At 37.1% G+C, this 16,715-nt stretch overlaps 1 long non-coding RNA gene across 2 annotated transcripts; it reads right to left on the reverse strand.

The window, feature by feature from the left end:
• Positions 1–661: 661 nt before the first annotated feature.
• On the reverse strand, positions 662–16,233 carry LOC122704459. Of its 2 annotated transcripts, none has more exons than XR_006343860.1 (3): positions 16,088–16,233; positions 14,519–14,599; positions 662–8,268 (listed from the first exon to the last, which is right to left on the reverse strand). It is a non-coding gene; the product is annotated as an uncharacterized LOC122704459 (long non-coding RNA). The 2 variants fall into 2 exon arrangements; XR_006343861.1 differs by lacking the exon at positions 16,088–16,233 and adding an exon at positions 15,926–15,944.
• Positions 16,234–16,715: the final 482 nt, after the last annotated feature.

Consider the following 16,715-nt stretch of genomic DNA (forward strand, 5'->3'; position numbering starts at 1 on the left):
ACCATCTCAATTTTGTTAACTCCACCATCTAGCACAGTACCTGGGAATAGAATGTACCACTGTGTTAAATGAAGTCTCATAAATCAAAGGAAGGAACTACTACATTAGTTGTCACATCACAAAACCCACATAGCTTGTTCTTCATTTGTTAACAGCCAAGGAAGCTTGTAACATCTACTTTCTTAAATTTGAAATAACTTTCTTCTCCTGAACTTAGGAGCTATCTTAGTGTTAAAACCTCTATTTAACTTTTTAAAGTTAAATATAAAAGCATCTTAAATGTTTTATATATTTCAGATAGGATGGATTATCTGCAATAATTTTATCATTACTGGACTTTGCTCACTTTTTCCTTACCAGAAACTACACATTTGCTCCTAGACCTAGCATAAAGTTTGCCCTAAATTTAGGTTAAAAAGGGGGATGGCATAAGGGCATACTTTAAATGTGGTGCCTCTTTATTGATACGGTTACCTGTTTTTTCCTTGAACTACACCAGAAACTGCTACAAGTTGATGTTAAGAAACCCAGGTCCTCTGTTTTCTTTGCCATCTGGAGCCTGCCTCAGCACAGGTCTGTGAATAGACCCCTTCTTCAGTCTCCATAATGTACTGCGTCATTACAATTACCCATTCCAAATAATAACAGAGTGAAACTTGAGTGCATTCTCAGCTCATGCTGCTTTATTGCCAAAATATATATGTACACAGGTGCAGAGCTTCTAACTCACAGCAGTTCCTTCTTACAGCAAAGAATAAAATTTCATCTACAGTCCCAAAGATGCATAGATTAGAAAGCAAGCGGCCTTTTGTAAAACTCCAAACAGTCAATGAAAGTCTTGTAACATTATCTTATATACCATGGGAGGGAGAAGATGCTGAACAGTAAGTAAAAACAAGCTACTGAAGTAAGTCTATGTGAAGGTTATTCTAATATGAATCTTTTAAAATTACCAGTGATACATGGTCTTAAGGGTCAAAACATTACTGTTGCTTAAGGACTGATGATAATTTATTGCCAGAATACTTATCCCTGGGAGAGAAACATTTTAATCTTTGGTGTGGCATAGCATCACCAAAGGAGACAAAATCTTTTGAAAATTCTAACCTTAACATATCTATTCTGACTTGAAGGTTTAGAAGTATGAGTTCCTAAAGAAATCTGTGATGTTTGGATTTCTAATATTAACATTTTAATATGCCCTAGAGGAACAATGGAAACAGATTAGAGAAACTCTGTCCTTCAATCTTTACTAGTTTGTTTGGCAGACCTGTTACTGGTAAGTATCAAAGAGAAACTTTACATATGGGATATGACATTTCACTTCCTGAACTGAGTAAAATGACTATTAGTAATTCAATTTTTAACTACTGGAAAGTTATCCAAAGGTATTTGGAATCAAATCCCACAGCAAAGATTAAAATCAGGTTGAAATAATTTTGGAAAAAATATTTTTCAATCACAGAACATGAAACTGGATGGTGCCTAGTGAAAACCAGTCTAATCCTGAATTCTCTTCTACTTAGGCCTCTTTCAGATACAATGAATCCTATTTGTACATTTGTCATGATCACATGTTCTTACAGGGGTTATTTCAAAATCAGAAATCATCTCAAAAAATTGTAGGCTATCACAATAAACTGGTCTATTTTCTACATCAAGAAAATAAGTGACAAGATTTTTCTTCAGAATGGGAAAAATTGCTCCTTTTTACCTGGCATAAAAAAAACTTTAGGCAACCAATTATGAAGTCTAACCAAAATATTAAGGATAAAACTCTGGCTATAAAACTTTTCTTTGAAAATTTGAATTACAGGAACAACAGAGAAACCAAACCACAGATGTGTGTATATTTTAAGGACTATTTCCATAAAATGTAAAGGGCTCCTTTGCTGGAAGGAACTCTTATGGCTGGGTTAACAGCAGTACCATCCAAAGAGCTGCCCAGTTACCTGAAAATCCTGGAATGTCTGAAATATGTGCATTATTGTTTCTATTCACTTTCAAGATTCTAGTCTTAAAGAGATCCAAACTTAAGCCACATAAACTATTTTTTTTATAATGAAGAGTATTTTAATTCTTGTCCTTAGGAACTATAAACACTAGCATGATTTGGAAATGAGACTGGTTATCAGACAAATCCCATTCCTGATTACATCTTCCACACTGGCACTCCATACACTTTCTGAAACTCTGCACCTGAATAGAACCACAGCAGCTTGTTTGTTTATTCAACATGCTTAGTTTGTGCCTTTTGTTTTTAAACATGCTTGGGGACTAATGGAAGCAGGCGAGAGGTTAGAGGGTGAGCACTGTTATGCTCTATTCCTGACAGTCTGAATGTCTTGTGGTTGCCCCTGTTTATCTTCTAGCTCCCATTTTCAATGGAAGAAAGAGTCTTAGAAAATGAAAACTAATGATCCAAACAATAATTCAAGATAGTGGTTTAAGTCTATTGCTTCATTACTAATAAATGGATATATATAATTACTAGTAACCACATTAACACTATACATTTTCAACCATGCATTAGGATTATACTCTTAAGAGTTATGGGCCTGCCACTATTGCTCATACTTTCATCCAGACCCAGTTTTAATAAACATGCAGAGTAAACTCTTTGACTAAGAGGAATTAGGGAAAATTACAAGGATACATGCAGTTTCAACTGAAAATATAGGTTAATAAAGTGATTGCTTAGAAATGCAGGCAGCTGCTCCACATCTATCACAATGCTGCTTCAGAATAGAGTTACAAAAGTCACAGACAAAAAGGTTAAAATTAGGACCACTATTCAGTTATAAAAGGCTTAATTGCAAATTCTGGTCCTTTCGGGTAGAGAATAATGTAAAAATTTGGGAAAAGAGTACTGACAGATGTCCTCTGGAGCAGTTAAATTTTCTTGGCCATTTACTGACAGTGATGGCATAGAAGAGCATAGGTGGTACAGATGATGAAAATGCTCTTAGGCAGAATGGTTTCTGATTCACATTAATGAGCATACCTGCACAGCTCCCTGGGGAAAAGGAGTTTATGAACAGCAGAGCTAATACAATGTAAACTCAAAAATCAATGCCCTGAAGTTTAGCATAGCCCTCTGCTTTTGAAAACTGTTGGCCAAGGAATCCTTCCTAACATGGTATAATTAACAGCCAAGCAATGTTCTGAATAAACTAGAAGCAATTTGCTTGTACCAGCAGCACCATGAGAATGTAAACTCCTGGAGGCCAAGGGTCTCTTCATATTTTGCATATCACAGGTACATAAAGAGTCAACATGGGATCACAATATTGAAAAATAATCAACCATAATTTGAGACCACAAAAACTTAAGAGCACATTTGAGCATTTAGAACTATTAATGTGGCTGTTGAGGGTAATATTTTAATTGTTCTAATTAACTAAACTGTCGACATCACTGTAATATGCAGTGGTGTCCTCATGATCGTGCAGATGTCTGAATATTGCTTGGTTATTCCAATGCCTCTAACACCAACTGAAGGCATAGGACATATAAAGAGGAGCTACAATCATTTAAGATAGCCTTTTCTCTATCCTTTGGAGTTGCCATTTAAGAATTTAGTATTCAAGAGGCACTATTTCTTAGACCCACTCTATTTACCTTTCAGCTTCTTCCCCTGGGAAACAAGGGAACACACTCTTTTTGGGTATCTTCAAGGTACTAAATGGCCAAGGTGAACATGAGGTAAAAGTAGTCGCCTTTGTTACACCGTTACATCCAGATGTGAGAGCTGTGTTATTCTTCAGATCAAGAAACTAGTTTGCTAGGTTCCTGTTAAAATAAGGTGTCAACAGACCACAGGCCTTGGCACATCTACATTAGATGATGTACTGTCTTTGGCCATTCCTTTCAATCCTTTTGCTTAACACCTTTAAATCCTAACTCCCCTACACTAATAGGCATGAGGAAAAGCCAGTTATCCAAGCTCTTGGTTTGTTTTTTAAACCATAAATATATACACACAACAAACTTTTCTCTCTTTAAAAAAATATACCCAGGAAACTACTGGAGAAAGATGAGGTGACAAAGCAGGTTAAGCATCAGGTAAGGTAAATTTAATGAGGCTTTAACCCTCTGCTCTGGCAACCAAGTAAAGTATTTAAACTTTGACTTACACAAAAGTTGCTATTTCTCACATAATGATATATTCATGCACATTCATAGTTTTTTTTTTAAAAGTACATTTATACATTCTATCTAGAACATCTTTTTCCTTTCATGGAATTCTGTTGATCGCAGAGTCTCAAACTCAAGTAGTAGTCTATTGTACAACCTTGCTAATGCAACTTATTATACATGCAAAACTGTTATTGCTACTGAAATTCTACCTCATGAAAATTATCAGCTTGTTTTATGGCTTTTTTTTTTTTTTTTTTGCAATAGGAAATATTCTTTCCTATATATTCTGCTTTTTGCATTCATTACCTTTTCAGAGGTATTTTTAAAAACGTTTCAATGCTTTTCAGAAGTGGATTCTCCCAGGCACTCAACTACTTGAAACAAGAGTACAACCACTTTAAGTACAATCTAAGAATCTAAACCTGGGTCCCTGGAGATCTGCTGCCCAAGAGTCTATTTGTTTAAGCCTGCTTCTGCACGTGTCACACCACATTAAAAATGTTTTGCATTTCATATCATACTAACTGTAGAATCTGTGTCTATCCTGAACTCTCCTGAGATCTAAAAACCACCCCAGAAAACTGCCATTTCCAAGTTCTCAAGAAAGCTTTTAGAGGTAGGAATTTCTTTTCTACAGAAAGCTATGCTTTCAGAACAAAACAAACTTTTATTTCTACGAGGAAAGCAGAAAAAAGTGAAAGCTGCCTGAGGCAATTACTATAACCAAGCAGAGAGTTAATACATGGCAGCCTAGATAAGGCTCCATTTAGCTACACTTCCAATTCTCATGAAAAGGTCTGGAATCCCATCAATAAACAATTCAGCAGATTTGGAAACAGGAAAAACCCATGAGAAATTCATCTAGGACACTCTGAACTACTGATCAGTGTTGTTCTGTTAACATGTAGCATACTGCAGATGGAAGCATAAATGGCCTGCAGATTAGAAAAAGTCACTTAAGCAATAAACACAGAATCTTGGTAACATGCAAAATATAATCTGATGCAAAAGGAGTGGGAAAACAATAAACCTACCAGACATACAATGTGAAAACAGTGTAAGAACAATCTCACTTCAAACTTGAGAGCAAAGCCAAATCATGAAATAGGGCCTCATTTTGATGTAAGGTTTCATAAAGACACAAAGGCAACTGCTTTCCAGCTACCCAATGGAAAGCTTAAATATCCTTAAAGACAGTATCTCATGTTGTAACCCCACATTTCTATTCCTAAATGAGTACTTTCGGCTTTAATCTCTTTTCCCCAGGGAGAATATCACAGATTCAGATATTTATGGAAAAACAAAAGGTCTAGATTTCCCAATCTTTTTACACTATTAATTATTTTCTGTAATTCATCCTGAAGTTTAAAGTATCACTAGGCTCATGCACTAACCCCTAACATGGCACTACATATGCTACCAAGCACTAATGCTTACAAAACTATACACGTCTCAGAATGGAAGACATTGGTGATTTTGTTGTTCTTAAACAACTTGTAACATTTGTCCACAAGTATTTAGAAAAAAAATATACATATATATATTTCTATTGCACATATCCCGTTTTTGTTCAACTTTTTAAAAGAAAAAAATGCCAGCTAACACGCATGAGCAAAGTAAAGGAAGTAGGCACAGCTACAGACTGAGGCACAGTCCCGCCTAAAATTACATCTTTTGCCGTCATGAAGTGGAACAAAATACATCAGGGAAAAGAATGTAGATGCAATAAGTAAACACTGGGCAAGTACAACTGGCATATATTCATTTTGTTAAATGCCATCTGATGAAAATCATGGAAGATGCAGAAACAATTTGAAAGAAAGCATTAAGCAGTGGTCTCCTAAGCTGTGAAATGAAAATATGTAAAGCAACTTGAGAAGATGAGTCTGATACACACACACATATTTAAACAAGTGGGAAAGAGACAGTTTCACTGGTGCTGCTGGTACACGTCTCTTCTATACCCTGCCAAACGATTCTTGCCAAAAAAGAAAAAAAATGGGGAAGATGGGTTTAACAGACAAATGTGATATTTTCAACATGCCAATGGGACTCATATAGGCAGGTTCCATTGCTAAAAGCATTCCTACACTGTTTTTAACAATTCCAAAATACTGAGAGAAAACATCAGGAAATGGCTGAGAAGTTACTAAGAGAAAAATTTAAGTTACCTTTATCTAAGCTACTTTGACTATGCTTTACCACTAATTGTTCACAATTAAAGGAAATTATATTGTATCTATATTAATTATTTTGCCAAAATGTTTTATGTCAATGCAAACTAGCTGACCAATTTAACTAATGATTAAGAATGCTTAATTATTTTCCACTTTTGGCTATTTTGATCACTCTCAAATTCTGATAAATATTTCCCAAGATTTCAGCAGCACAGCACGTATGGCCCTGGGCAAACATTCCCTATATCACAGAGATGATCTAACATGATTTGATCTTAATTTCATCAAAGCAGCTTTAAATTCTTTCTCTACTCACAAAGACTTATTATAAAAGGTTTCCTTCTTATGCAAAGACCTGGCAATTCATACAATGGTTCTCTGTTGATTTGGAAGCAAGGACAGCTTTACCCTATAGACTTCATCAGGTAATATATGTTTTAACAGAAAGGAAGTGCATTACTTTTCTTATTGGAATTATTTTTCCTGTTTGAGGGGGTTTTTTTTCCCCCTTTTTTCAGACTCTGAATTTTTCTAAATCTACACTGAACCAATCACGTTTGGGTACATTTCTTCTGAGGTCCATTCTCTGATAAGAAAGTTCAGTTCCAACTGGAGAAAGTTACCTGAGTCCAAGCCTTTTCAGTCAAACATTACACCTATTGCCTAGAAAAACAAATCAAATACCCAAGAACGCATCTTGGGTCAAAGGAAGAAAATTATTTATGCTTTTACAAAAAACAGCTGTAAGAATGTGAAATGCCATAAACTCAGACGGAGCTGCATAAAGCATTTTCACTTCTTTTTCCTAAGAGAAAGGAGTAATACGGAAACTGTCCTCCTTTTTTCCTCCACTCCTCTATGTCCATAGCTGAGGCAGGCCATACTGTAGGGTCCATCACATCCTCTGAAGAGAAAATCCACTTATGCCACTTTTCTTTCAGCCTTAGCAGCATGTAAAACCGAGTCTCAAGCGCTATATAAGACTCCACAAAAAAGAATGAAACACTTTGTAATAGAGTAGGTCTCTCATGCTACAGAGGTGAAGAGGGTTCCATCACTGGAGTCAAAACTGTTGTTTCCTTTTACCAATCTTTCACTAAACCCAAGCATGCATTCATAAGGTTAGCATCTGCACAATGTGGTCATTCCTTAGATGAATGAAAAAACATTTAAAAATACCAAATATCCAAAGATTTCCGAGAATGAAGTCAACCACAGCTTCCTTCTCCAGGAGAGAAATTCCTCTTATCATCCCAAACTGTGGACTTACATATGTAAAAATAGCTATTTATAGGTTTGTGATGGTTTATTCACATATGAAAGTAACCTTGTGATATCTTGTCTTTTTACTTCTTTATCACATCAAAGGTTTTATTGCAAAATGGTACCTTTGTTCTTACCTAGTAAATCCATGTCAAAGGATAAGCCAGGATTTAGATACATATGTAAGCCATCTCTTTAAGCATCTCTTTCACTTCAAATTAGAACATATATCTGGAATTTACTGTTGCCAAGTCTCAACTGTGCTTATCATGATAATGGTTAAAACTGGAAGACGTTAAAAAAACCCAAAACCCTGATGTCCTACTATTTATATTCAGTCTTCTTGTTTGGAACAAAAGGTAAATAATTCACAAACATCACCATCAAAGCATCTGTTTCAAACCAGACATCAGCCTTCAGCTTTTGAAATAATTTCTTTGTGATTAAGCAAATAACAGCTGAAGATACATGTCAGCTGCTTCTTTCTTCCAAAAGAACCTGGCAGGATGACTGCACCCCAGGAGCTTCTCTGTGTTGAATCTGAGTGGTGGAACAAAAAGAAAAGCAGCCTTTTCCAATCCAAATCATGGAGGTAAAGTGTAGAGAAGAGATATCCACATTTCAATAGGGAAGGTGACCGGATAAAAGAAGTAGGACTACCCCACTCCAGGAGACAATGTAGAAATACCTGGAAATACAAAATAAATTAAAAACCAGAAGGATTAAGATAGATACTTCTACAAGACCTTACTTTTTCAAAGTAATATTTAAAAACACAGGAAAAAAAAAAACTGCTTGGATTGCATATTGTTTAAAAGAAAATATCTAACCACACCACCAAATTCAGTATTATCAGAAAAGCAGAAGCAATAGCCAGAAAAAATATGTACATATATACAAAAAGATTTATATAAAAACTAGTATTATATAAAATGAGATATACATGTCAATTTCATGTTAAACATCAGTAATATATTCCAAGTTTTTAACAGCCATGAAATGATTCTATGTAAAACATCTGTGTTTAAAAGTGGTACTGTATTTCAATGGTAATGTTTAAATACTTAATAGGCAAAACCATGTGTATCATCTTACTCAGAATTATCTTCAACTACCTAAGACTAAGAGTGAACAATAAAAAGTTTGTAAACTATAACCACAGGTAAAACAGTATGTACTGTACCATGATCACCCAATGCAAGCATGTAAAAGCATCAGCAGTTCATTACTATTGAACATAACAATTGCAAATATTTGCAGAAGTAAATCAGACAAAAAAGGAAAAATACTGTATAAAGTCCACTTACATGAGGTACCTAGATGAGGCAAATTCAGAGAGAAAGCAAGTGGAATAGAGGTTACTAGGAACTAGGGGGATTGGGGGAGTGGGGAGTTATTGACCAGGGTATTGAGTTTGGGATGGTGAGTAAATTCTGGAAAAAGACAGTGGTAATGGTTGCACAACAATGTGAATATACTTAATGCCATTGAATTGCACATTTAAATACAGTTAAGATGATAAATTTTATCTATGTGTGAGTGTGCTAGTCATGCTTGACTCTTTGTGACCCCATGGACTGCAGCCCACCAGGGTCCATGGGATTCTCCAGGCAAGAGTACTAGAGTGGGTTGCCATTTCCTACTCCAGGGGATGTTGCGATCCAGGGGTTGAACCCATGTCTCTTGCATCTCCTGCATTGGCAGGTGGATTCTTTATTACTAGCACCATCTGAGAAGTCAAAATTTTATGTACATGTGTATATAAAATAATAAGTTACAAATGCATATCAAAAGCTTAAATAAATTACTTAAGCTTACAAAAATGGCCAATGGTGACTAGCTAACCAGTCTTCCCAGCCCTCCATTTTTAGTATGCAACACAGATTAAACAACAACAAAAACCTCAATTCCAAACTGAACTAGACAAGACTGCTGACAGTTCTGATTTAAAACCTACAAAAGGCAAATGTAAATTAATTCAGAATCAAACAGAAGGAAAAGAACGACAGAACTTGCCTTTGGTATAACTGCAGCAGAGGAAATGAGAGGAAGACCTGAGAAGATCCACAGACAGGCCTTTAGAATGATGTGGAGAACAGAGCTATTTCATTACAGAAACTTAATCTGGCAAGTTCAAGGTTTGTACCAGCCACTGGACTCTTCTGTAGTTCAATTCTAATTGGTAGTAATGTTGAAGGGGGAAACTAGTTCTTTCTACAAATAAATACGCTGAAAGAATTCTATGTAAATCAAGCAAGTACTAAAGAAGCTTTTTTTTTTTAATGTGCCTTTTCCTTAATGCTATTGCAGCTACATGGATGAACCTAGAGATGTCATATTAGGTGAAGTAAGAGAAAGACAAGTATCATATGATATCACTTACATGTGGAATCTAAAAAAATGATTTAAGAATGTGTTTATAAAACAGAAACTGACTCACATAGAAAACAAACTTATGGCAACCTCCATAAGTTTGTCATATGTCCTAAAATGAAAACTCCACCAGGAAGGAACCTGTTTTGTTCACTGAAACCCCAAGCACCTAGAATAGTGTGACCCATAGGAACCACTTAGTAAAATTTTGTTGAAGAAATGAATGAATACCAGGACTCTTAAATACACTTAGCCAACATAAGCTAAAATTTAAATAGACAGGTTCTAGAGTTAGAAGAAACTACAACTATACACTGTGATCTATAAAACTTACACATACATTCGGTAAAGCTGGTGCCTTACTAGGCATTTCTGGGTCCCTAAACTCACTTGTTTACGGTTGCTGATGATACAGGAAAAAAGTAATTTACTTTTAATTTATAAAAATAATTTTTTTATATTAAAAAATTTGACTTGAGAGGATGAAAAGATAAAACAGGAATTTTCAATGTAGCTCTTGTGCCAGCTGGATCTGAGTCGAATGACTTTATGTAGTAGCTTCTAAGGTGGTCCCCCCCTTATTGCTGCCCCTGGTATTCAACCCCTGTAATAATCTGTTCGAAAAATGAATCAAAGTTGATGTAACCACTGTATAATAAAAAATTTTGACAGCCCCTTGTCCCTAGAGGGAGACCACCAATCTCTGGAGTTTACGGTAAATGAACCAGTGGAAATTAAACAACATACTCTAACACAACCAATGGGTCAAAGAAGAAATCACAAGGGAACTTTGAGAATAAGTATCTTGAGGCAAGAACTTCCCTGGTGGTCCAGTGATTAAGAATCCACCTTCCAGTGCAGGGGACATGGGTTCAATCCCTGGTCAGGGAACTAAGATGTCACATGGAAACTAAGCCTGTGCACTGAAGACATAGTGCAGTCAAAAAAAGAAAAATCTGAGACAAAAGAAAACAAACACAATATACCAAAACTTACAGGATGCAGCAAAAGCAGTGCTGAGAAATTTATAGTTGTAAATGCTTAAATTAAAGAAGGGTATCAAATCTACAACCTGACTTTATACATTAAGGAACTAGAAAAAGAGTAAAACTAAACCTGAAGCAGCAAGAAGAGAAAAATAAATATTACAGCTCAGATAAATGGACAACAGAAAAACAACATGCAAAACCAATGAAACCAAAAATTGGTTCTGACAGGGTCATCGGAATCCCTGAATCTACAGCCAAGTGGTCAGAAGTAGAAGTGTCCTGAGGATCCTTCAAAATACAGCTGACATCTAAAGTAAGGGCAGTTTTCTTGGGGGTCATGCCCTTTGACTTGTGGGGGTGGGGGGTCTGCATTAATTCCAGATGGTTAGTGTCAAAACTGCATTGCAGTATACTAGTTAGTGTTCAAACAATGAGCAAAAGAATGAGGAAGTGAGTGAGTAACCTTTGAGGCAAGGTCAGAGGTGGGATTGAGGCTTCTGCCTTGTTCTGGGGTAAGCCAGCTGCTGTATCATAAGGACACTCAAGCAGCCCTGGAAGAGGCTGATAGTGGAAGGAACTGAGGTTTTCCACCACCAGCATGAATTTGCTATCCATGTGAATGAGCCACCATAGAATCAGACCAGATGACTACCATCCCAGCTAGTATCTTGACTATATAACCTTATGAGACGTCAAGCCAGAAACCATCCAAGCTGCTCCCTAACTGCTGACCCACATAAACTGTGAAAGATAATGAATGTTTACTGTTATTTTAATCCACCAAATTTTGGGTAATTAGTTATGCATCAATAAATAGCTCATACACTTAGCTTCCTCTAAGGACATGAAGAATGATATACCATAGGAGTTAAGTACTTTCTTATTTTGCTATGTAAATTCAGAATACAGTTCAGAAACAAAGTGGGTATCACTGTCATTTAAATTAAGTTTTAAAGTGTCTTATTTGAAACAAATGCAGGGTTTGTTGGACAGTTTCTGCCCCCAAATATGGATAGACTATACTAATATAGATCTGCTTAAGTAGATTTATTTCCTCCCTGTAAATGAAAGTACACTATACACCTTGTTCTGCACCCTGCTTTTTCCTTTAAAGTATACTAGAGATCATTCTGTATCAGAATTTAAAGGTACTTTGTAAATACAAAAGCACTTACTTTGTACAAGTACAAAAGCACTGATAAGTGCTTATCAGTTCCCTATAGATTTATAGGTTGCTATCAATGTGTTATACAAATGTAAAATTTCTATTACTCAGGTCCAATATGGAGTCCCTTGTGCTAACCCCACATCACCGAACCAAGATTTAATACTTAACCTAACTGCAGTTTCAACCTCCTGCAGAAATGTAACCTTTAACCAGTCAGTCTGGAACTGCCTGGTCAGCAGAACCCTTCTGTTCCTCTTAGGAGGATGACCTTCCCTGAAATAATGCACTTTTTGCTAGTTTCTGCCCCATTCCCACCTTTCCTCTTCTACAGCTCAGTGGAGGTCCTTTCTATCTGCTAGATGAGAGGCTGCCTGACTCATGAATCATTTAATGAAGCCAATGTGATCTTTACTCTGCTGACATAATTAAAAAAGACACACACAGCCCTATGTTAACAGCAGCATTATTCACAATAGTCAAGACGTGGAAACAACCTAAATGTCCAACAACAGATGAATGAGTAAGATGTGGCACATATATACAATGGGATACTACTCAGCCATAAAAAGAACGAAATAATGCCATTTGCAGCAACATGGATGCAACTAGAGATTACTATCCTATGTGATGTCAGAAAGAGAAATACTGTATGATATCACTGATGTGTGAAATCTAAAATATGACACAGATGAACCTATTATGAAGCAGAAATAGACTCATAAACAGAGAACAGATTTGTGGTTGCCAAGGGGGAGTTGAGGTGGGAGAGGGATGGAGTGGGAATTTGGGGTTAGTAGATGCAAACTATCATATACAGAATGGATGGACAACAAGGTCCTACTGTATTAACATAAGGAACTATATTCAAAGTCCTGGGATAAACCATAATGGAAAAAGTATACAAAAAAGAATGTTTATCTGTGTATATATATGTATAATTGAGTCACTTTACTGTATAGGAGACATTAAGACAACATTGTAAATCAACTATACTTCAATTAAAATTAGTTAACTCAGCTGAATTTTTATTCAACAGTTTGCATGGACTTAATTATAAGTTATAAATCCAAGCAACAAAGCCTTTACTCTAAAGGTATAAGATAAAAACGCTTACCAACTAAAGGGCACTTATTCTGTTTCCTCTGTTTTTATTCCTTTTCGTAATATTAAAATATACATAGTTGGAACTTTTCATGTACCTTTTTTCACTTTTTGATTGTAAAATACACGTAACATACAATTTATCATCTTAACCCTTTTAAGTGTACAGTTCAATGGCATTAAGTACATTCACATTATTGTGCAACCATCACCACCATCCATCTCTATAACTCTTCGTATCACAAAACTGAAACTCTGTACTGATTAAATAATAAATCTTAATTTCCACTCCCTGAAGCCCCTGACAACCACCCTTCTACTGTCAGGCTCTATGAGTTTGACTATACTTAAGCACCTTATACAATTGGGATACAAGATTTTAATCCTTAAAGCAGTTGAACATTGAATGTTTTCATATATTACAATCAAGGTACGTAGACATTATGGGTTGAACTATGTCATATGTCATCCCCAAGTTCATATGTTGTCTTACAAGTACCTCAAAATGTGACCTTATGTGGAAACAGGGTCACTGCATAAGTAATTAATTAAGATGAAGTCCTACTGAAGCCAAATGGGCCCCTAATCTGATTAGTGTCCTTATAAAAGGGAGAATTTAGGACACAGACACACACAGGGAGAATGCCCTGTGAAGAATGAAGTTATGCTGCCACAAGCTGAAGAACTACGAAAAACTAGAAGAAAGGCCTGGAACAAATCGTTCCCAAGTGCCTTCAGGAAGAGTATGGTCCTGCCAACACCTTGATTTTAGATGTCTGATCTCCAAGTCACCCACTTAGTAGTACTTTGTTATAGCCCAGGAAACTAATACAGTAGCTGTGAACCCTAATTTGCACATAAGTTTACTGTCTACTGTGAAAGCACTATCACTTAATGCTCTTTGAGCAACATAATGTACTTTACTTTTGTGGTAAATTCAGAATAGATTCATACCAAAAGATAATAAAGGTATACTGAAAAGGCTTTATAATTCAAATTTAAGTGAATATACTCTAAAATTTGCCCAGTAACATTTATATTTTATCAATTCCTCTCCTACAGTCTACTTAAATCTTTCCTCCTTATCCAATAAAAATTATTGGTTTGGGCAAATGATCAAATTTTTATTTTCTTTTATATCTAATACATTGCTTTTATTGAAAATAAATGATTTAGCTTAAATATACATATATAGTCACTTGTGATATTCATTCTCAGTTGAAGCTAATGATTTCTTGTTCCACTCCCGTCTAGCTATTTCTGGGCTACTTTAACAGTATTTGAAAGCATTAGCTACTTTTACTCACTTGCCAAATCCCGAGTTCAGCATTTTGTTTTCTTTTTGAGATGAATATAAAAGCACCTAAATGGCAAGGAAACTGTTCTTCCTGCAGTAAGGGGAAGAAAAAAAAAATTACAGTAAGGATATAGCCCTTATTTGTGCTATATGCATCCATGTGCATAATTATTCAAATGAACCAAATAAGTCTTAAAAACATTATAAAAACTATTTGGAGGGAACAATCAGAAAAGAAGTTACTCTCTGTCTGCACTGGTATTAATTTTATAAAGATGTCAAAACTCCTGAGACAGTGGTTCTCAAGTTTTTAAACAAAGTTCCCCTTGAGAATCTGATGATGCTGTGGGCCCTCTCCTCCCACAGAAGACCTCTGCTTTAGTAAAGATGACCACTCCCCTGTTTGTAAGGTAGGAAGGAAGAATGTTATGCCCCATATTTTCTTTACTTTCCTAAATGAAAGGAAAAAACTACTTCAGACGAAAGCAACAGAAAGGTTTTAGTTCTTCACCCGGTATTTTCAGCTCTGCTAAATCCAGGGCCAGCAAAAAAGTGTACCAGTCACCTTCATTTGTAAAGGACACGTCATTTGAACCGGGCCTAACGTGTCAGTTTCCAAACAGACTTCACCAACTCAGAAACCTAATAAGAGGAACCCTTCCCACAATTTAACTGAAAGACCGAATGTGAGGGGTCATAACAACCCAAATTACAAAAAGACGCATCCCATAAAGTTAAACAAAAACAGAATAGAAATGCCTGAGTATTACACTTTGTAACCTCTCCCCATTAAACAAGTTACTTTCTAATGATAATTCCCCAAACTCTTCCTCATTCTCTCTATAAAAATATATATATATAAATTAAATTGTACACTGACTCTTTCAGCTCTGGAAAACTACGGTGAATTCCATCTAGTCAGCCGAGACTAACGCGCCATTAGGCAACTATCAGGTCATACAAGGACAAAGCTGCTTTCTCAGACCTTAAAAAAGTTTGAGAGGTGGTAGTGGGAATAAATGGATATAACAGAGTTAAGCAAGAGTACACACACGATACACAGACTCAAATTAAAATCCCCGGGCGGGGTGGCGTGGGAGGGTGGGGAACCTGACCTGTTCTATCAAATCTCAAGGTCAACGGGACGGGGACACAAAACACTCAGAACTCGGACCGGCCTCGATTGAGACCCGAGACTCAGGCAAAACAGTGTGCACGAAGTTGTGAGACGAAGAACAGAAACAAACCAATAAAACTAAGATATTCTTCAAAGATAAACTGATGGCCGACACAGAGAATGCCAGATATACACCAGCGTGGGTGCAACCTTTGGGGAACGAATCGAAAGCACAAACACAGCCAAAGCCAAGGCACTAAGGTCAGTGGCGGAACGGGTTTGAGAAGAGGTGCAACACACCTTCAAAAAGCGGGGGCGGCCGCCCTAGGGCAGCTCGGAAGGAAACCAGCGCCCAGCCAAGGCCCGCGCCAGTGCGGGCAGGCTCTGTGCACTCTGTTCCTGGGATGGTTTGGGCCGCGCCATATCCTGCTAGTTTCCCCGTCCCCAGCCTTCCCAGCTTACCTCGCACAGGCCAGCAGAAGCACTCCAGTGCCCGGGGGCCGGCCCGCCCCCTGGCCCAAAGGCCAGATAGCCTCAACGAGCCTCACTCCGCCATCTTCGCTCCTTCTCAAGTCCGCCAACCCTGCGGCGGCCGTTTCCAGGCGCCCCGCCTCTTCCGCCAATGCTGAGTACAGATTGGATAATAACTTGCGCAGGCGCGCTCTTCTTCCGTTGTAGATTGGTTGGAATGTGTGTCAATCAATAGCTCTAGCCCCACTCTTTCGGCTTGTTTTTGCCGGTGATTGGGTCTCAGGTTTGAGGTAATAGGGAAAAATACTTTCTTAATTCGTTTCTTAAGAGTGTAAAATTATTTCCGCGTTTAAGCAGCGGAACTTCGTCGTTAGGTAGTCTATGGCTAGGCCGCGTGACTATTTTAAGCCATCGTTAGGTTTACTAGTAGTTTCATTTTCTGGGCCCAGGAACTTTTAAACCCTGTTGTTCAGTCGCTCGGTACTATCCGACTCTGCGACCGCATGGACTACAGCACACCAGGCGTCCTTGTGCTTCACCTACTCTGGAGCTTACTCAAACTCATGTCCATTGAGTCAGTGATGCCATTCAGCCATCTCATCCTCTGCCGCCCCCTCCT

This window comes from Cervus elaphus, chromosome 12 (assembly GCF_910594005.1).
Source record: "Cervus elaphus chromosome 12, mCerEla1.1, whole genome shotgun sequence".
NCBI lineage: Eukaryota > Metazoa > Chordata > Mammalia > Artiodactyla > Cervidae > Cervus > Cervus elaphus.